At 60.8% G+C, this 21,221-nt stretch overlaps 1 long non-coding RNA gene across 1 annotated transcript; it reads right to left on the bottom strand.

The window, feature by feature from the left end:
• Nucleotides 1–12,676: 12,676 nt before the first annotated feature.
• Nucleotides 12,677–19,704, bottom strand: LOC113595748 (uncharacterized). Its single transcript, XR_008288999.1, has 3 exons — nucleotides 19,236–19,704; nucleotides 15,026–15,606; nucleotides 12,677–13,651 (listed from the first exon to the last, which is right to left on the bottom strand). It is a non-coding gene; the product is annotated as an uncharacterized LOC113595748 (long non-coding RNA).
• Nucleotides 19,705–21,221: the final 1,517 nt, after the last annotated feature.

Below are 21,221 nucleotides of genomic sequence, written 5' to 3' on the forward strand. Positions count from 1 at the left end.
CCCCAAAGGGGCAAAACCCACGTTACCATAAATCCAGAACGGCTCCAAGAGTTAGCAACATTACCTTGGATGTCAGTGTTACCCCCGTTTTACACAATGATTTATGCAGGTTCTCCCCAGTCTGAAGTGCCCGAGGCGTATGCAGTGATGTGAAGGAATGAACGCTGTTTGTAAGCGAGGCTCTCTGAGTAGGAAGCCGGATTATTTTCAAAGTCGGGGAGGAGGGGCAGCGCTCGTGAGAGGCACACGCGGAGGGGGGTGTCTGAGTAAACCGACGTTTCCACGCTCCTGTTCTGCAGTTGGCTGTGAGATCCCCCGGCTGTGGCCTGGTCAGGACACAGAGGGAGGAGGCTGTCTGGCTCCAATGACCGCTGCAGCCTGCGTTTCCATCAGAATGCGAACCAGAGCTGTGCACGGGCCTGGCCGGTGGTCCCTGAGCCCCGGACACTCAGGCCCCTCCCGGGGTGCCCGCCCCACAGGGTGCCAGCCTGACGCAGGGAGGGGGGACAGGGGGGTTGGTCGGTGGTGCCACCTGGGACAGGAGCAGGATCCTAGCTGGAGGGTTTCTTAGGAGCGGCTCGCCTGTGCGTTAGACACGGAGGGCCTTCCCAGCCAGCCTGGTTTCGCCTCCAAGCCCCATTTTGTCTAAAGTGATGAGCCCATCGCCAGTTGTGCTCCTGGGGGCCCTGATTCGGCCTGACAGGAGCCAACCTACTGGCTCCGTGGGGACAGCGCTCGTTGTGCTAATGAGGCCACAGCCAGTCTGGGAATTGGCCACAAACCCAAGGCACAAATGGGACCTGCAACACTCGCTCATGGCCACAAGGCATCTGACAGGACGCATTTCACTCTGCAGCCGGCTGGCTCTGAGCCTGGAGCCGTGTGTCCTCGGCCCTCCCTGCACCTCCCTGCTTTGACCACAGAGGCACGGAAGTCACAAAATCCCAGGGAACCATTTCTAAGTCTCATGCCTTCTTGTACTGCCTCAGCGAACACCCGGGGCAGAAGCCCGCCTCTGCCCAGAGGGTTCCAGAGCCGGCCAGGCGGGGCTCGAGGGACCCGACCCGCCAGGTCGTCACGGTGCAGATAGAAGCCAGGTGTCCTCTGCCCTCGGAGGGTTTCGGGTAAAGCAGCCCAGATGCCGTCTGCTGAAAGCAAACCGGCAAGGGAGCAGCTCGTCACCGGGGAGGGCTACGCCCGCGATCGTTGGTCACTGGGACCCAGAAACCCCACATCTGAGTCAGCTGATGCCCACAGGCCCGTGGCAACCAGACCGCTGATGGAGAAAACGCCCGAACAAGACGATTTCGGTGTACAGATCCGTTCATCTTCTGAGCATATCACTAACCCGCCCCGTTAGGCTGGACGAGCCTGGCTGAGCCTGGCTTCCTCACTCCCAGAGGATCCGGAGATCTGCACAGGCCGCACCTGCATTTCAAACAGCACACACAAGGGGGAAGGTGTGTGTTTCGTATTCAGGAATCTGGGTTTCCAGAAGAATCCAAAGCCTCTTAACTACAGAGAACTGCCATCCACCTACACTGGGTTCCCTCCTACGGGCTGTGGGTTTGGCAGCGGCATTCAGAATGACCAGGCCCCTCCAGAGCCTCCCGTCCACTCCTCCTCCACCTCCGTGACATTGGGGTGCCAGACGGGGTGAGCACTTCGCCCCAGAATGTCCAAGGGCTGTTTCCAGAAACGCCTGTGTCCAGGGAGTGGGACGTGCCCCCGGAGCCCCTTCCCAGTGTGCCCACCCTAGCTCATTCCGCCCGTCCGTCTCTCGCTCACTCTCTCCCGTAGCTTCTTCAGGAAAAAAGAAGCACTTCGACCTCTCTCCCTCCCCCTGGCCCGGCTCCCCTGAGCAGCACACATACTCCTTAAAATACTCCACATGCAAAATACTCCTGGCCATACCTCGCGGTGCGGCATCTGGCTTAGGGGGAGCCCAGCAGGTCCGGGAAGTAAAGGCTGATCCAGAAGGCAGCTGACGGGCCGCCATCAGCCTGGAGCCTGGAGCCCAGTGGGACAACGGGTGGGAACAGGCTGGGGCCGCCATTATTGTCTGTGCTCACGAGTGTCCTGAACTCATGTGTGTGTGTCAGTCGCACTACATACAGTTTCGCTCCCCACGCGGATCCCTGGGTCCTCGGCTGCGTTCAGAATAGAAAATAACTGTCCCACCGGGAGCCCCCTCATGGCTCGCTCCTCCCGACGCCCACCTCGCCCGAAACGGCCCTTGAAACCCCCTCCCACTCTCTAGACAGCCTGGCCTCCAGTGTGCTTGTCCGAGGCTAGCAGGGTGACCCCCTTGCCTGCTTATCCGGACGGGGGTTTTCCCAAGACACAGGCCTTCCATTTTCAAACCGCAAAGTCCTGGGCAAATGGCTGTGCTGGTCACCCAGGGGTTAGGTCCTCAAACGGAAGAGCACAGAAACAGCATGAATAAAACCGGGCAGAGGGCCCTCCTCTCCGCTCGCACGCCTCCTGCGGGACGCCCGGAACCCCCCACCATATGCCATGGAGACCGTGGCCTGGAGCACACAGTGTCTGCTGAGAGTGGGGGCCCCACTGCTGCCCCCGTGGCTGCTCCGAAGGGGGGGGGGGACGAGGCCACTCTACGCAGACAACAGGCAGGACCCAAGGGACAGTGGTTTCTGTTTGGTCTGAGGGACAATCTCACAGCAAGAGCTTCAAGGAGCAGGAGCGGCTGAAAGCGCTCACAGGAGTGACTCTGCAGGGGAGGGGGGGGCCGAGGCGGGGGAGGGCCGTTCCCCGAGCTACGGCCACTTTCTGTAGGCCTGCTTCTCCCAAGATGCCTGCACCCAGCTGGCCGGCCCAGCACCAGAGCGTCTCCACTCAACACATAGCCCATCCGGATTTTAGGGGAGGTGATGGGGGGGGCGGGCCCTGAGGGAGAGACGTCTCCAGAAGGCGCAGGAGCTGGCCAGAGAGGGAGGGCAGCCAGCGGCGGCTCAGCGAAGCTGTAGGAACAGGGAGCAGACAGGAATCGGCATCTAATGAGCACGTCGTCGGGATGATTTTGCTCTAATTTTTTGCTTAATAAGGTTGGTTTAAAAAGTAATTTTGAGGAGCCATGCCTCCCCTAAACCTGTTCGTTATCACGACGGGCTCCCCCTCCGGCACTGCAGGGGACGTGGTGGTTAATTAATACCGTGTCGGGAAGTGGCCGTGCTGACAGATGAGGGACATGGACGGACCTTCAAGGATACTGACTTCATTAAGCAGCCTCATTACAGCCGCAGAGCCGCTACGTGTGCTGTTTAAGGGGCGCTCAGCTCTCGGCTACTCCCCTTCTCCTCTCCGCCCACCACCTAAGTGAACCAAGGGTGTTTCCAAAATAGCGACAAACGGGCAAACAAGGTCAGAGGCCCCTGCAGGCACCGACAGGTGTGCGCCCCGCGCCCTGAGCCGCTCCGGACACAGCGGCGGGACAGGCAGGCGAGGGAGGGCGAAGACGGAGCCCGAAGCCGTCCCGAGTGCCAGGTGCGGATGTGCTCTGGGGGCTCCGCGCTCTCTGGGCCCTCGCGGGGCCTCCCCACGGCCGTTCCTCTGGCCAGACGGGTCAGCAGGGCGCTGCCCTGTGCCAGCGCCGTCTAGAGGTCCCTGGTCCCCCGCAGGCGGAGGGGGGCGGGGGTGGCCTGTGAGGGGGCTGTTCTTTCTTTCACAGCGTGACTGTGTCCTCTTTCTTTGTATTGTGGCTTTTTGTGACGTAAACCGACGTTTTAACCATTTTGGACTGCATAGTTCAGCAGCCTCAGATACATTCCCAGTGCTGTGCAACCACTATACCGTCTATTTCCAGAACTCTGTTATCATCTATAATTTGATTTTTCTCAAGTCGGGCTTCTGAAGATATGATTTACATCCAGTAAAATGTGCCGGCTTAAACACACGGTTCCACGGATATGGGAGACATGTGCCATGTAGACACCACCCCCAGGATCGAGACAGAGAATCCCGCCATCACCTTCTCGCGCTGGCCTAGCCCCACGACCGCCAGCACACAAGGTAGCCTAGCCTTTTCCGAAACATCTTGCACTCGGCATGGTGCATCTGAGGTTCACCGAGGTCCCCCTCCGGGCCTCAGTCTTACTGTCTGTAAAGCGGGATGGTAATCATCAGCCCAAGAGGCTTCTGGCAAACCGTGAGAGACGTTTCCATAAATCTCAGCGCCTCACCTGCCCCACCTTGGTTTTTGCGGAAGTAGCCCCCACGTGAGCCTCTGTGACGCGAGACAGACTTTCGGGGGGCGAAATGAGCAGTCTTCGCGGGAAGACCCGATTGGCGCGCGCTGAGCCCTCCCAAGACCGTTCCTGCCTGGGATTCCGGGCCAGCTCCGTGGCGAGGCGGCGTCCAGGGCCATCAACGCCAAGCGCTCTCGAAGTCCGCCCGCCCGTCCCCCACGTCGCTTCGCCTTTCCAGACACATGTCTTCTGGGTTAAAACTCGTGCGGCCCACCTGGCTGCTGCTGGTGGCCCCCGTGACAGGTGAGAGGGGTTGAGAGTTTGGGGCAAGGAGCCGCTGGGTGGCCGGTGCTCAGGACACGCGGAACCTAGGGCCGTTGTGCCGAACCCGTGAGAACCTCGTCTGAAACAAGAAAGACTTCTGGCGAATGAGCCGTGAGTCATGCTGGGGACATAAACTGCAAAATGGGCCGTGAGAGGCTTGATGCGCCTCAGACTTGTCCCAAACTCCTCCCGCTGTACTTCTTAGAGACAGCAACACGGAGACGTCTTTAACAAGCGAGTGAGTTGAAAGTCGTCAGGGTTAAGTCCCTGACGTCATGCACGGACGGGCGTGCGCGTGTGACCCAAGTGGCCGCGGCCGGCGCCCAGTGGAGCCGCGTGCTTCGCCACTGGCTAGACCTCCGCGTGCCCTGGCCACAGACGTCAGCAGGGAGCTATCTTCATAAACAGGAGGTATTCATAATCCCCCGTGTGGCAGCTCAATTATCTGTCCAGCGGCAAGGGACTGTTACGGATGAGGCTATGATTAAATTTCCTCATGTAACGACCCTAAGTAAATCTTTGCAATTTTCATTTTGTGGAGATTTAATATAGATCGGCGCCCTGTTGTTGGCTCCCATTTTAATCCAAAGTCACTCATTAAATGGAGACCGGCAGACGTCGGTGGGCAAGGCCTGTGGGCTGAGCTGCGGACTGGACGAGCCAGCGCCCGTTCCAGATGGACGGCTGCTGGCCTCGTTCTGTGATGGGCGCTAATCTGAAACCTTGACCTGCTTCTCTGCACATTACGCATATTAAATGCAACCTGGACACCCAGGGATGGGACGTTGTGTGGCCACAGACAGGAACTAGAGACCGTCACGTTCACAGTACCAACAGTCCCCGAGATTTACCAAGTAACAGAGCGGCAGGAAGGGCTGTTTACAACAGGCTATGATTCCCGTGTTAAAGGAAGAAAAATGTATGCAGGGATCAGATCTTCGTGAAGGGAGACGAGACACTGCCCGCGGTGGGGCTTCTGGGGAAGAGGCTGAGGGCCCGGTGGGGAGGGGAGAGGAGACGCGGCCCCCGTGACAGTTCTATACCCAGCCATCTTCACACACTGCGGATATTGTCTATGAAACCCGGAGACTAACCGTCGTGGGTTGAGTGTGGCTCCAAGTTACGTCCACGTCCTGATGCCTGGACCTTGTGAATATCACCTTGCAGAGCAAACTGTGTGAGTCAGTTAGGGATCTTGAGAAGAGGCACCTGTCCTCTCCTAGATCACCCGGCTGCACCCCAAAGGCACTCACCTGCATCCAAATCAGCAAAGGCAGAGGGAGTGGGGGGAGCTGCAGGGGGAGGCAGCAGAGAGGGGGCGGGAAGCCCGACGGACACCTACCCCAGGGTGGGAGGAGGCAAGGGGATTGTCCCCTGGAGCCTCAGGAGGCAGTACAGCCCCTGCTGACTCAGCCGTGGCCCAGAACTGTGGGAGCGCTCGGTTCCGACCCAGCAGCGGCCACCACAGGGAAAGTACTGCAGACAGAAGGGAAGTGGTCTAACCTTGGTGGATACAAAACGACCCAGTCCACCCACTTGGGTCTCCCGGCCGATTTCCACTTTCCCTCTGGGGCCTCAAGTCTTCTGTGTGACTTTATTCTTCCAGAGGAACAAAAGGAGGGTGTGGCAGTGGTTGCCCCAGGTATGAACCACACACTAGGATGGGTCCCTCCCAGGGACTGGAAGAAAACCCCTCAAAGTCACCCCTTCCTCCAAACAAAACTGTCCTCCCAGCGAGCCCGGGGCCGTCTTGCCTGAGTTAAGCTCTGTGGTGCCTGTGGATGTCCGAAGGGGCCAGCGGCGAGGAAGCCCCTTTATCAGTCTCTCTTCTTTTTTTAGAGCAGTTTTTCTTTTTTTCTTTTTTTAATGTTTTGTTAATTTATTTTGAGAGAGAGAGAGAGAGAGCACATGTGCTGGTGCAAGCAGGGGGAGGGGCAGAGGGAGAGGGAGAGAGAGAATCCCAAGCAGGCTCCGCACCACCAGCACAGAGCCCTAGGCGGGGCTCGAACTCAACAACCGTGAGCTGGAACCAAGAGTGGGACGCGTAACCGACTGACCACTGAGGCGCCCCATCAATCTTTTTGAGAGCACGGTGCTGTCCTCTGTCCAGGGTCTTTGCTGATGTCCTTGCAGACAGGGACCTGTGTCCTCTGGGCCACTCCTGTCCCTTGGGCCCATCCGCACTGCCCGGATCACGCCTGGTCAAGCAGACACGGACACACTTCCCAGACTTCAGCAGGACGCCTCACCCTGGACCACATGGGGCCCCCCAGCCGTCTCTCCGAGCCCCTCTGTCCCCCAATGCCCTGCCCCAGCGACTGCGGGCCGGGGTGGGGGGGGGGGGACATCCAGACACACTGGCTCTATCAGTCTCCTTATATTTTATTGGTAGTAATAAATGCCCGCGCTAATTAACGGAATAGGTTTAACCACAGTAATGACTGTATCACAGGAGTGGCCCTTCTGCGTCTTACATAAAACCCTCAGTGATAAAATTTCCTCTGCGCCATTTTCATTAAGTTTCCATTGTTCTGAAATGAGGCACAGGTTGTGCTAGAACATTCTGAAGGGGCTGCTGGAGCCTCACACCCGTGCTCCACTTGGGAAATGGGGTGGGGGTGCAGCGCTCGGATCCCGGGATCTGGAACATGCTCTCAGAACCATCTCTCCCCACGCCGTGGCCAGGCTGGAAGCGGGGGAGGACTACACAGGCGACCCAGACAGGGCAGAGCCAGAGGCCCGGACAACCCGCTGATCGCCGAGCCTCGGTGTCGCAGTCTGGGTGGGGATGGGAGTCTCTCTCTAGGCTGGGGGTGGGGGGAGGTGCGTGCCTGTCTCCCTTGGGCTCAGCAGACAGACTTCTTACAAATGAGCCGTTTGGGGACCCTGGGCAGCACACGAGGAACTGTGTCCCCAGAAACCAACTTGCGCAATGCTTCCGGAGAGATCAGCCTGCTCTCAAGAGCCTGGGTACATTTTCTCTCCCACGGGGATCAGCTCCCAGGATTCATTTGGACCTTCACCTGGTCCCCAGTGCCCGGGGCTAACTGTGCCCGCTGACCCCTTGCCATTGCCAGGGAGGAACTGTGGGCAGCCGCATCTCTCAGGCATGGGCGCAGGAGCACCCAAAGACAGCACGAGGAAGCCAGAACAAGGACCCCCCAGGCCAGGCCCTAGACCAGAGCCCATCCCGCTGGCAGCATGGGCCCCGTCTCTGTAAGGGGGAGGCACTCCTGACTCCCAAGCCGCAGGTCTACAGGGACTGGGAACCGACTGGGGGTACGGATGCGGACGCAGTGGACGCGAGTTCCCGCCATCGCTGTGATCGCAGACAGACGGGTACCTGTGTCAGCAAAGCCAACTGTCCCAAGGTCACCACCTCCGTCCTTCCAGACCTACACATGGAAACCCCAGGAGAGTAATGTTGGAAATCAAGAGCCTCATTTTTAAAACATGAGTTCAGGCTTTCCGCTAATTCTGACACTTGTTCTCTTTGTTCTCGACTTGTTTATCCTCCCTGGGCCTCCCATCCCCCATCCCAGCCTCCCTCCCCCCCAGCCTCCAGTCCCACTCCTGAGTCTCCCATTCCCACTCCGTCCACTCCCATCCCCCCCCCCGGGGCCTTCCCTCTCTCTTCCTCTCAGCCTGGGGAGTCTGCCCTCACGTGAGGCCACTGCCCAGGAGAGGACTATGACCTCTGAGGGCCCCTGTCTGTCCCTTGGATGCTTCCACAGACCCAGGCGGGCGGCAGAGTTTGCCAGGAAGCAGTCACTCTTTGTCAACTGAAGCCAAGAGCCGAGGCCGCAGGGCAGCGCCTGCCCCCAGCTGCTGCTGTCCTCTCTGTAAACCACCGGCCGCTGGGCCCAGCTCAGGCCCTCTCAGGGCCGCCAGCAGGCCCATCCATGAATATTGATGGCACTGCCTTTGTGACAAGCGTCCCACATGGGCCCGGGCCCGCTGCAGAGCGGCCGCTGCTCCGAGACCTATCCGGCTTTGTTGAGGGCCAGGACACGCGGCGGCGACAGATGGACACTGGCCTCCAAACCTCTGTGCGCCCGAGCCCTGCACAAAGGAGCCCGGGATGTTTTTAATATCACACACTTGCCTCGGGGCTTGTTTTCAGTCCCATTTACCAAGGGCTTGGGCTTTTTATCAGTCAAATGCCTTAAGCACTTTGTCAACTTGGACATCTGGCCGCGCGCTTACAATTTTTTTATTTGCTAAAATATTTAACAGTGTGGCGGGGGGGGGGGGGGGGGGGTGGTCACCGGAGACTCGGGCCGCCATGGCACATGCGGGCACCAGCCACCCCAGCAAAGCACCACAGGGGACCCCGTGGGAGTGGCTCTTCCCTGGTGGAGCAGTGGGAGTTCACCCCATTCAGGGCCTGGTGGACGCCTCGCCGTGTTCCCGCCTCTAAACCGTAGGGATCTGTGAAGTCAGCAGACAGTCGTGATTGACAACGGGGCTGTAATCGATCCTGTACGTGCACGTCCACGGCAGCAGTCTGTTGGGTACCAGAGCGCAGCCGAGGCTGGAGTCGGCCCAAGTGCCCACCAGCCCATGAACGGATGAACCAGACGTGGCCCATCTAGACAGTGTGCGCCACTCAGCCACACGAGGAACGTGGTTCTGACTCGCACGGCACGCGTGGGCCTGGAGAACGTGACGCGGGGCGAAAGCGGCCACTCACAAAAGGCCACACGGTGTGAGATTCCACTGGCACGAATTGCCCACAGCAGGCAAACAAGGGGGACAGGAAACGGATGGGTGGTTGGCAGGGGCGGGTGGTGCGGAGGGCAGGGGCGGGGGGGTGCGGCGTCCTTCTGGGGTGATGAAAAGTCTGGAACCGTACAGTGATGAGATGATTGTACAAAATTAAAAATGGTTAACATGGTAAATTCATAAAAGGGAATTTACCAAGATGCGGTGACGCTGGTACTGGCTGTAATGGCCTTAACCCTGATCATCAGAGGTCATCAGTGATTAAGGGTCCCCTTGTGCTCAGCACGGCTGTCTGCTGAGGCCACATTAATGAGCAAGAACAGGCATGGACAGCAACCGGATAACATAGTCTGAGATGAAGGAAGGCTTCCTGGAGGAGGTGACGTTGGGCTGAGCTCAGGAGAATGGGGAGGGGGTCCAGGCAGGGAAACAGCAGGGAGGCCATTGAGGCAGCAGTGTGGCTCCCAGGGATGAGAGAAGGATGACCTAGGTAGGGAACAAAGAGGTCGAGAGGGCAGTGCCAGGCACCCTGCTCCTGCCCCAGGAACAGCGGGTCACCCGTGTAGAAAGGAGGTACATCAGAGGGCAGTTTGCCTGCCCCGTGGGCCCTTCCCTGAGCCCCCTCCCACGTGCCCGGCCTGGTGAAGCTGTTCTCTCATGCCTGCCCTGGGCCCCACACTTCCCAGGTAAGGACTCTGAGGCTCAGAGAGGGTGGGTCACCGTGAACCCCATGCCCCCTCCGGGCAAGGCCTCAAGCCTGAGTCTGGAGCTCCTCTCCAGCAGAGGGAGGCAGCAGCCTGCCAGCTCCAGTGGGATTTATCCAGAGGGATAAAGACTCCTGAGAAGTCCCAAGAAACTGGCCCAAAGCCTGTGGTCCTACAGCCTGGGCCCCGGGAAGCCGAGGTCCCCAGTGTTGGGCCAAGTCCTCAGTCCTGGTGAGGACCACTCTCCATGCCTCACCCTCTCCTGGGCCACCGTAAGAGGCCACCAGCAGCACACGAGTGCACGGTTGCAGGAGCCACTAGACTGACTGGGGTGCTCCTGCCTCAGACCAGCCTCCATCACTCGCCAGCAGAGGGGGCCTAGCCCCTGGGGCTGCATGCAGTCTGAGGACCCCATCCCCAAATGCCTGTGCACAGGGGATGACCGTGGTGCCATCCGCGTCTGCCTATAGCACTGAAGGTTCACAGCCAGGGCCAGGCCAGCAGGAGACAGCATGAAGGACACAGTGTGGAGGGACAGATCCTGGATGGCTAGGGGAAACTGAGCCCTCCCCAGCCTGGAGGGTCTGCCTGGCTGTCAGAGAACATTCCTGGGAAGAGGTACAGAGAGGCTGGGGTAGGGGGTGTTGTAGGGCATGTTCTGGGGAGATGGTCAGGGCCGCTGTGGGTCACAATCCTGTCCCCAGACAGGCTGGTGGTCATCGAGCACCCTGCTCGATGTGCCCACCCCACCCTCACCAGTCCCACGCCCCCTCTCTCGGCCTGCCCTCCTGCTGTGCCAGGCCCCCTCGGCTTGCTGCCCCCCGCCCACTCCCCTGCCTCCTGCCTGCCCCCACTGTCTGAGGACAGAGACGGACCCACTCCACCCCACAGCGGGTTGGCCAAGGCACCTCTACACTCCTGGACCCATCCACAGTCCTAGTGCCCACACTGTCTGGAGAGCAGAGGAGTGAGAAAGATTCCAGAGGCTTCCACACAGTCAGCATGCCCAAGCTTGGACCAGTTCCCCAAAATGGCCCAGCAGGGTGTTGACCTACAGCCCTCTACACCCCCGCCTGGCCTTTGGACACTGTTCTCAGAGCCCTGAGTGTTCCCCCGCCCCCCATCTCTTCCCCGTCACACCCACCAGACCCTGCAGGATGCCACCCCGGGGAAGCCACTCGGACTTCCCAGCCCAAGCAGCCCATGTTCCCACCCCATGAGCCATCCAGGCCTTTTTCCTGAGCTGGGCAGGACCCCACCATTGACGCCTGGAGTCAGCACCTCGGACAGGGCCAGGTCCTGGGGGAGCCCAGCAGGGACCCTGGAAGGGGTTCACGAGGTTACCACCCCAACTCCTGGAGGGGATAGCAGCAAGACAGGACTCACCTGTGGAGGAGGGTGGCAGCAGGGACTGGACCCGACCGGCTGGACCCAGGATGCAGCGGAGGGGGCCCTGCGGCCAGCTTGGGACGCAGTGGAGGGGGGCATGACGGCCCACTCGAGACGCTGTGTCCTCCATCAGCTTCTTCAAAGAGGACATCTGTTCGTCTCTCAAGGAGACCGGCTTCTCTCCCCGCCCTCCTCTGGATGAGCTTCCATGTCCCCACAAAGGTGCCGACAGACATGAAATGTGCCCGCCAAGCCCACCCTCATGTGGCTGAGCGTCTCGGGCTGACCCTGGGTCAACTGCACCCCCCCCCACCCCGTCTGTCCCTCCCAGCTCCGTGGCTCCGTCCCCACGGGTCTGGGCCGCGCAGCCCCCTCCGCCAGTACCGCCAGGACCCCAGCAGGCTCGCGCAGGTTCTGGTGCACCTCTTGCCTTTAGATGTTCAGCAGCATGAATATTCTTATTTTTTATTTAAAACTAATTTGGAGTTCTCGCTCTCTAAGGGGCTTCTAATCACCAAAAATCGCCTACGGCAAGAGCTGATTGACAGGCCAACGTGGCCACTTCTGAAGAACAAATTGGCCATTGGCGGAGCCACATACAAAGGGAAATGCCAAGGGCTTGTATTTATGAGCTATTAGGGAGAATGCTATTAGCATCTGCTTCCCACATGGGCAAAAACACCTGTCAGACATCAGGAGACCATAAAACAGCACACGTTTAATAGTTACTTTGTTTAAAAAGTCATTAAAATTGAATGTCAGCTAAAACTTAGGAAAACAGTTATTCTTCAAATCCCTTTGATTCTTGCTAGCAAGCACACAGGACTCTTTCTTCCCAGGACAAAGACACAAGTTTGTAAAGGGGAGGGGGGGACTGCCCCAGAGCAGCTTCAGTGACAGAGCGAGGCTTGAGGGAGAAGAAGTGTCTGTTGGGACCCCTGATGAGGTCCTGGGTGTGGCGGGGTGGAGGTGCCTGCCCGCCCCGTGGCATGGCTGGCTGGACAGGGCTGCACCCTCACCAGAGTCTGCAGATTGGGTCATCCCAAAGGCCTCCACCCTGACTGTCCCCACTTGCCCTCAGTCCTCCCCCAGCAGGGTCCTCCCCAAGCAGGGACCTCCCCAGGCAGGGACCACAAATGAGGTGGGCTCTCTCCAGCCATGAGGAGGCAAGTGCAGGACCCTCACATCTCCTCAGTGTCCCCAAGAGCTGTCAAGTAGCCAACAATTAGGGCCAATTCTGGAGACGACTCCTGATGGGCACCCATGGGCCCAAGCCCAGGATCAGGTCAGAGTGGCAGGTGGGGCTGGGGGCTGCTAGTCAGGCAGTCCGAGGGGCTGTCCGCCCTGGAAGGTGGAGACAACTGCCCGCTGCTCGCAAACAACAGATGGTCCCGGGGACAGAAATTGGCCCACAGCCCTTGTCACATTCGCTACACAATGTGGGTCAAATACTGAAGGCGGGGAGAGGTTTGCTTTGGGAGATGGCAGGGGCAGGGAGCCCTGGTACAAGCGAAGCCCACCATCATCTCCACCCCACTGGACAGAGGGGAAGGGAGACGGGGCGGCCCAGGTCACATCCCTGACCCTCACCACACGGAGGGAAGGACTGAGATGGCCGGAGTCACGTCCCTGATTGTCACTGGTTGGAGGGGAAGAATGAGGCCAGGGTTAGGCACAGGTACAGGCAGCTGATGAGAGTGACCAGCCAGCCCTGGGGACTTTGGCCCCAAGAACATTGTTCTTGCTCAGGTTCTTGGCCCATCTTTGCCCGGGGCCTGCATGGTGCTGGGGGGCTCAGCCCAGGGCTGCACGTCAGCTAAAGGTTGATGGAAGGAAGGAAAAGTTCCGCTTGGCCATGTCAGGGCTTCGGAGCTCCCAGGGTAGCTGGACAGCTGGACATAGAGACCCCGAGAGAGAGCAGACGCTGTAATTGGCCAGTTTTGACAACGTGACCCATGCTACAACGGACCGGGTAGCCCAGCCTGGTGCATCTTTCACGTAGATGAGTTAACCCTGGTGAAATCGTTTCAGCAGAAAAGCCGTGGAAATGTTGGACATGGTGTGCATGGCCACGTGGAATGATGAGCAAGGACTTCCACGGGTTCAGTGAGGAAGCTCTGGAGAAGGTTCTCCAGGGAGCACATCACATGATGGAAGCTGTGTGGGGTCTGTGGCTCTGGTGTCCTCGCGGGTGGTGCCTGCGGATCCGTGCATTCTCGGTCATCCATTTGGGGCAAAGTCCTGGGGATGGGGCAGAGAAATCTGAATGGTGGAACAGCCCTCCTTCCCCAAAAAGCCATCATCCTGGGGAGAAAACAGCATGAGATGATGATGCTGAGGGTCCGTGGGGGACACTGCAGCTCGTCCCCAACCTCCTCACCCCAGCTCAGCCCCAGGGACTCAGGGACTCCTGAGGAATGGCAGTTTGGGAAGACCAGGGGTGGTGAGCAGTGTGGAGGGCTGGGTCTTACTGTCCCTGTCATACTGGGGGAGCCTGGGGCGGGGACTCCCTAGCCCCAAATTCCAAATGACCTTCAGGAAGCTTTCGGACCGTGTACCGTCGAACAACGCTCTAATCCCAGCCTGTGAGACAGGGCCGCTGTCCTGCAGGGACAGAGGAAGGAGGACCCAGGGTTGGACCCCGGGCCGGACAGGCTGGAGCCACTCCTTGGTGGGCATCAGAGGCCACGGACGGAGGTGAGCGACCCCGGAAAACACCGTCAGCGCCCCGGACGGGGGGGCCACACGTCCCCGTTGGGGACCAAGTCTCCTCACGGAGGGCACAGAGGGGCCAGCGCCCGACCGAGGCACGCGCACACGGACAGCGGCCTGAAGCCCTGTCACCAAGTATCAGCGGTCCTCTCTCGGGGGCATTTATTCCATTCATCCTCTGCGTTCTCAGCAAAGAGCGTGTCTCTGCCAAGTCCATCAGGGCAGCGGCTCCAAACTGGAAAGGAGAGCAAGTGTGGGCCCAGGGGGGCCGATGGTGCGTGCGCCCCCCGGCACTGCCCATGAGCTGGGAGGCTCCAGGCGGGTTCGCCGCCCCTCTGCCTTCCTGGGAATGGGGTGCCAACCTGACGGCCTCTTCCCCTACTGTTCGAGGACGCCAGACAGGCTCCGTGACCCGCCATGGCCTCTGTCCCTCCGGATGCAAGGAGGCGGCCGGTACCGGGCACCTGACCCGGCCTCCAAATAGCCCTGTGCGCCCGACATTTGCAGCTGAGGCGAAATTTGCAGGATGTTAAACCAGACGCTTTTTCTTAATGTTATTTTGAGAGAGAGGGAGTGAGCGTGCGCAAGCACCCGTACGCGGAGCAGGGGCAGAGAGGGAGGGAGAGAGAGAATCCCAAGCAGGCTCTGAGCTGTCGGCACAGAGCCCAACATGGGACTCGAACTCAAGAACTGTGAGATCCTGACCTGGGGCGAAACCGAGTGTCAGACGCTCAACCGACTGAGCCCCCAGGAGCCCCGTTAAACCAGACACGGTCAGCGGCAGTTAGCACATTCGGTGCTGTGCGGCCCCAACGCCTCTCGTTCCGGAACATTCCTTCACCCCAAACGGAGGCCCGCCACCGGCGGCAGTCACGCTCTGCCCACCCCGATCCCTGGCAACACCGATCTGCTTCTGCCCCTGCGGACTTTCCTACGACTCGTGTCCTCCCGGGTCCGGCCTCTCACCCCACGCCGTGGTTTCAAGGCTCGTCCACGCGGCCGCGTCCACGCTTCGCTCCTTGCTGAGCCCGAGTGACACCCCGCCGGGGGCTGGACCGTGTTTGGCGGACCCGTCGTTGTCTCCAGCTCTGGCTGCCGCCAGCGTCCGCGTGTGGGTTCTGCACGGACACCCCGCCATCCCTCTTGGGCGCACGCGGAGCGCTGGAGCCGCTGGGTTGCTATGGAAACCTCACAGTTGGGCGTCTGAGGATCTGCCAGGCAGCTCTGCCCGGGGGCTGCACCCTGTACCCCCCCGGCCGGCGTGAGTGGGGCTCCGCTTCCCCACCGCGTTCACGCCAACGCTTCCTGCGGCCTGGGTGCTGATTCCAGCCGCCTCCTGGCTGGGCACCGGGCCCGCCGAGGTGGATCCGCACGTCAGCAAATGATGATGCCGTGCGTCTTTCCGCGGGCCGTGCTGTGCGCCAGGGCTTACGGGCCTGCGGCTTGTTTGTGGCGAGCAGGACTGAGCCGTTCGTTCCCCTGGACGCCGCTCGCTGGGGCGCTGTGTTCTGTCTGCCCCGTGGTCTCCCGGGCCTGCACTGGCGTTTCTGTTTCAGCAAAGGGAGAGTCTCAGACACGGAGGACGTGGGTCTCCCCCCAGCCAGGAGAGGCTGCCCTGGGGGCTGGGTGGAGATTTGCCGCAGGAGGTCACAGGGGGGGTCTCGGCACCACCCTGTGGGGAGGGACGGAGCAGGGGGAAAGCCGCAGCCACAGCCGAGGTCTCCATGGCCCCGCGGGAGGTTCTGGAGCTATGCCGGCCCTCACTGCGGTCCAGCTGAGGCTGGGGGGTGGGGGTGGGGGTGGGGGTGGGGTGGGGCGGCGGGCCAACCCTGGGGGAGGCGCAGCCTGGGAAGGGGGCTCGGCTGGCAGCTGCCAGCAGCCCCCACCCCCATCCTAAGTGGGGTCTGGTCGCCCACAGCATTTTCTACGGCCTCCAGGGCAGCCTCACCTGCCCTCTACGGCCCTGGGTTCAGGGCAGGTGGCAACAGAGAAGCCACACTGTATGGCTGAATTGTGTCCCCCAAACCCAATGTTGAGGCTCTAACCCCCGGGATGTCGGGGTGACTGTATTTGGAAGGGGGGGTTTTCACAGAGGTGATCAGGTCAAATGAGGCCAGTGGGGTGTGCCCCACTCCGGTCCGTGTCCTTGTAAGGAGAGAGCTGGAGGACGGCATCTGCACGGGTGCCCAGGAGAGAGGCCTGGGGTGGGGGGCGGCCTCTGTGGTTGGAGCCCCTAGCACGCAGCACTTTGTTCTGGCAGCCTCGGGACGCTAAAACGCCACCGTCACACCTACCCCGAGGGCGCTGGGCTGGTCCCTGTGGAGGCGCCTAATTCTGGGAATACAAACGTGCACCCAGGCAGGCACAGAGATAGAAGACAGGAGGGGGGTCGACAGAATACGAAACGTCCCTGCTGGGTGCAGCAGGTGTCGGGGAAACCGCTGGCTCGTACACAGGGAGCCCGTCCCCCAGGCGTCCTCTTCACCGAGGAACAGGAGGAAATAGGAAAATACATTCCCAGCCTGGGCACCGGCTGAAGGCTCTCTGAGCCAGAGGAAGAGGGAAAACTTGAACCACTTACGGGTTTGCCGGATGGCAATTAATGCTAACGCGTTAAATAATTTAATTGGATAGGGTGTACTTCGTGTCACATGTCCCTGGCATTAGTGGCATCTCCGTTAGTCTGCCCTTGGCACAGACGCTTTCCCGGCTCCTTCCTAAAGCAGCTCCTGGGTCCTCTGCCCACCTGAGCAAAGGCAGGCATTGCTTTTGTGAGCAGGAGGAAGTGGGCATCGGTCAAATTCTCCCTGAACAACAATCGTGAGCCAAGACTGGACAGCCGAAGGGCGGCTGGGGACCAGAGCTGGACGCCCTGAAACTCAGGGCCCCCCTGCGGTCTTCCCAAGAGAACGAGCCCCGTTCCTCCCGCAAGCCGGACCCAGCTCAGATGCCCCCAGACCCTCCAGCACCCACGTTGGACAGGCACACTCCTCCACTCTCTCCTCAGGAAGCCCTAACCCGTCACCCGAAAGCCAGGCTACTTTACATCAATCATCATATTCTCTCTAGCAGCCGCTGTAGGTCGGGCATTGGAGGGGGCTCATCTGGGCCATTCTGTCGGGGGCTCCTCGTGCAGTTAGCCAGAGAGCCTCTGTCTCTTCGTGCACACCAGGGCCTCCCCGTGTCTCCCTCACAGCATGGTGGGGACCCCAGACCCAGTGTCCCAGGAGAGCTTTCCCTGACCTAATCCAGAAATCACCTTCCGGTCTTAGAGCCCACCTAGATCCAAGGTGCTCAAGGGAAGGAATTTGGGGGCTACTTTTAAAATAGCAGCTCAGCTTCTCGGAGAGGAAGGGCCTCCCTCCCCTGTGCCCGCTTCCCCCCGAGGCGGGCACAAAGCTGCCTGATCAATGCCAAGGCAGCAGACCCCAGGATTCCCACCACACGTGTCTCAGGGCCTGTTGATGCTGGGTATCTCTGCCAGGCAGAGCAGAGGGCACAGTGCCCTCCACCAAGGACCACCGAGGCCAGGCCCCAGGCTGGGGGGCACGAAGGAGCACTGTTCATGAGCCCCGCCCTCAGAGCCTCTGTCTATTGGGGGGCCCCTGCCACACCAGCACCGTGTGTGTGCCTGCACGTACACGTGTGTGCACGCATGTGTACGTGTGTGTTGGGTGATGGGGTGGGGGTGATCTAGGCAGTGACAGAGGCCAGGCCAAGGTCTGGAGGTGGAAAATATAGGCAGGGCAGAGAACAGGTGCGTCTGACCGACCACAGGCACCAGGTGTGAGGGCTGGAGGGACACGGGGCCTGGAGTCTCAGAGACTGAAGCAGGAGCCCCGGGGTCAGTCCCCGCCACTAAGCTGCCTCACTGACCTTGGCAAGAGTCATTTTAGTAGGTGGTCAGGCTGAGAGGGGCACAGGACCCTCTGGGGAGACAGAGACAGAGACAGAGGGAGCAGGAACGGGGTGTGGGTCTCGAGCTGGCTGTCTACATCTTTGTTGGGAGGAGGGTGGCAGGAGGGGCCCCGAGGTCTCTGCAACGGCACGGTGGCTGGCGGGCTCAGGCCCTGCCCGCTGGACGCCGGCTCACAGGGTGTGAGGAGCAGGCTGAGCTCCTTCCCCCCCACTGCCAGGCGCAGCTCTGGTGAGCCCCTGGCCTCCCCGCTGCCCACTGAGGACAGGCAGGGATGAGTGCCTGGTGTGGGTGGGGCCCAGGGCGGGTGGACGGTGCGGGGACAGCACCCACCCCGAGGCACCTTCTCCCAGCTTCCAGCCCCTGGTCGCAGGACTCGGGGACACGGGGCTGCTTGGGCATGGCAGTGCTGGCCAGCCCCCTCCCCTCCGCTGGCCTGTAACCCCACATGGCCACCGCCTCGGGCTCAGGAAGGGCATCAGCTAGACTCCAAGGAGGACCAGCCAGGGTCCACTGCCCCACAAGGGGCTGGTCGGCGACGGAGAACACAGCTCCCCTGCCATCGGCACCAGCCTCCCCGCCAGCTTCTTTCAAAGTTGGGAGTGTCTTTTGTATTCCAAAGGCCAAAGGGCCAAGCTTGCCTTTAATTAAAATGCACGTCCTTTAATTAAAGGCCCCATAACACATGAAGGGCATCCACTGAAATAGGACGTGTGACACAGTCATTTCCCTGCTGTTAATTACTAATTAATGAAGCTATTTCAATTAATAGCTTCCCCACCTCACTCCCCCTCTGACAGGCCCCGTGCTGGGGCGCGTCCTAGAATCAGACACCAGCTCCCGTGCCAGCAGCCACCGTGCTGAATATTCATGCCACGACCTCAAAGCTTTTCAATTAAACATAATAAAATAAATCCCAGTCAAAGCGCAGGCCAATTGTAGCTCATCTCCTTCCTCGGGCGCCCGAAGAGGGGGACCGGACGGCCCGCTGCAGACAGGACGGAGCATGGCCGGTGGCCCCTGCATGTCCCCCCTGGTTGTGAGGTCCGACTCACCCAGGGGGATGGGTGTCCAGAAGTCCCCGAAGGGGGCAAGTGGGGACTCCCAGGGCACTGCAGTCCTGCAGCCGAAAAGACGCAGCCAGAAATGGAGGGCCAAGGAGGGTGGCCCAGAGAGGTGGGGGGGGGCCGTTAATATGTTCATTAGGAATTTTAAGTGGCCATTAAAGATCCTGCTTTAAAGAAACGAGGAGAGGGGCACCTGGGTGGCTCAGCTGGTTGAGCACCGACTTCGGCTCAGGTGATGATCTCACGGTTGGTGGGTTTGAGTCCCGCATCGGGCTCTGTGTGGACAGCTCAGGGCCTGGAGCCCGCTTCGGATTCTGTGTCTCCCTCTCTGTCTGCCCCTCCCCCGCTCGTGCTCTGTCTCTCTTAAAAATAAAAACTAATAAACATAAAAAAAAGTGACCTTATAAAAAGAAACGAGGGGGAAAGTCATTTGTGGTGACCACGTGTGGGCGGGAGCTGAAGGGAGGGCACCCGGAAGCCTGTGTGGGGTCTGGGTCTGAGGACAGGACTCAGGGAAGCCTGTGCCCCCACCCGAGGGACATCCGGAGTCTGAACCCCCAGCGCCCCTGCTGCCTCCTTGCTCAGGTAGGTGGAGGACAGCCCCGCCTGGAGGACCCAGCCCCCGCCCCCAGTGTCGAGTCACCAGCCGGCGCCCCAAGCCCGGCCCCAGCCCCTCCCCCTTCCCCTCCGCGTCGGGCTCCTGCCGCGCTGTCCAGCCTCCCGCCTGCCCTGGCCCGCCCTCGCCGCAGGGTCCCCTGCACGTGGAACATCCTTCCAGCCCGTTCCCTCCAAGGGAGCAGAGCGGCAGGGCATCCACGGACAGGGCACTGAGCAGCCCGCCGGAGGCCCCTCCCACGGCACCTAGAGGCGGCTGGACGGCCGGACGCAGCCCTGTCAGACGGCGCCCTCTGTCGGCCAGCTTCAGGTGACAGCAGCCCGGGCCTCTGGAGGTGCCTCCAAGCAGGGCCGCAGGGGCACACACCGACTCCCGCACCCGCGGGGGCAGCGAGCTGCGAGCACGGTTGGATGTGCGGTGCAGGAGGCCGGCCCGAGCCCTACGCCTCCCGGCTCTGCTGCTTTCGCCCCCGTCCCTGCCTGACCTTGGTCCCCGTCAGCCACCGGGACCTGCCAGGGCTGTTGACAGGGGACGCGTCTGAGCCTGCGAGCGGCAGATAACACAGGGCTGGGCCCCCACCGGGCTGGAACACCCTCTGCCAGCAGCACCCTCCCTGCCAACAACCGTTTCCCCCAGACTCTGCAGCCCTGACCGAGCTCCAACACTGGCCTTGGAGCATCCAGCCCAGAGACGGCTTCCCAGATCAGGAATGGCCGTTGCCGGAGGGGGCCGGGCCCCTCTGCTGGGCACCCGGCCTGTGTCCCCAAATCCCACATGCCTGCCTCCCTCCTCTGACTCTGCGGAGGGGACCGAGTGGGACCCGATATGGCGTCCTGGGGGCCTGGGGCCTCAGTTCACACACGTGTATCTTGGTTCTCCTTCTGAGCAGACCCACCATCGCCTCCTGTGTCCCATGTTCCTTCAGGGGCTCAGGGTCGGAGACCCTCAAGGACTGAACAACCACGGGAAGGGCCACCTCCTTGCTTACACTCTCAGAGACCTCACGGTTTGCTGTGGGTTACGAAGGTGTTAAAGGCCTTACCCCGACAGCCAAAGGTTGAAACAAGCCAGGAGTCCACCGCAGACGAGTGGGCGAACAGGTGTGGCCCGTGCACACACGGGACTGTTACCCGACCGTAAAAGGGAAGGACGAGCCGACACCTGCTACAACATGGGTGGGGCTCGAGGACACCACGCCGAGTGGAACAAGCCAGTCCCTGAAGGACAAATACTGCATGACTCCCCTTATGTGAGGGGCCTGGGGCCCTCACACCCATAGGGACAGGTGGCGGATGGTGGGCCCCTGGGGGCGGGGGTAGGTGTTGTTTAATGAAGACAGGCTTCCCGTTCTGGAAACGGTGGGTGGGGACGGCCACGCGGCAGTGTGAACGCGCCAACATCCTGCGCCGCCCGCTGGCAGCGGTCATGAGGGCCGACCTCAGCTCCTGCGTCCCAGGACCGTCACCGTGTTCTGCGCTGCAGGACGTCGGCCGCGGGGGGCCCTCCGGGGCTGGGCTCCTCCTCCGCCGGGGGTCACTTGGGGAAAACCTCCAGCGGAGCACA

This window comes from Acinonyx jubatus, chromosome A3 (genome assembly GCF_027475565.1).
Source record: "Acinonyx jubatus isolate Ajub_Pintada_27869175 chromosome A3, VMU_Ajub_asm_v1.0, whole genome shotgun sequence".
Lineage (NCBI taxonomy): Eukaryota > Metazoa > Chordata > Mammalia > Carnivora > Felidae > Acinonyx > Acinonyx jubatus.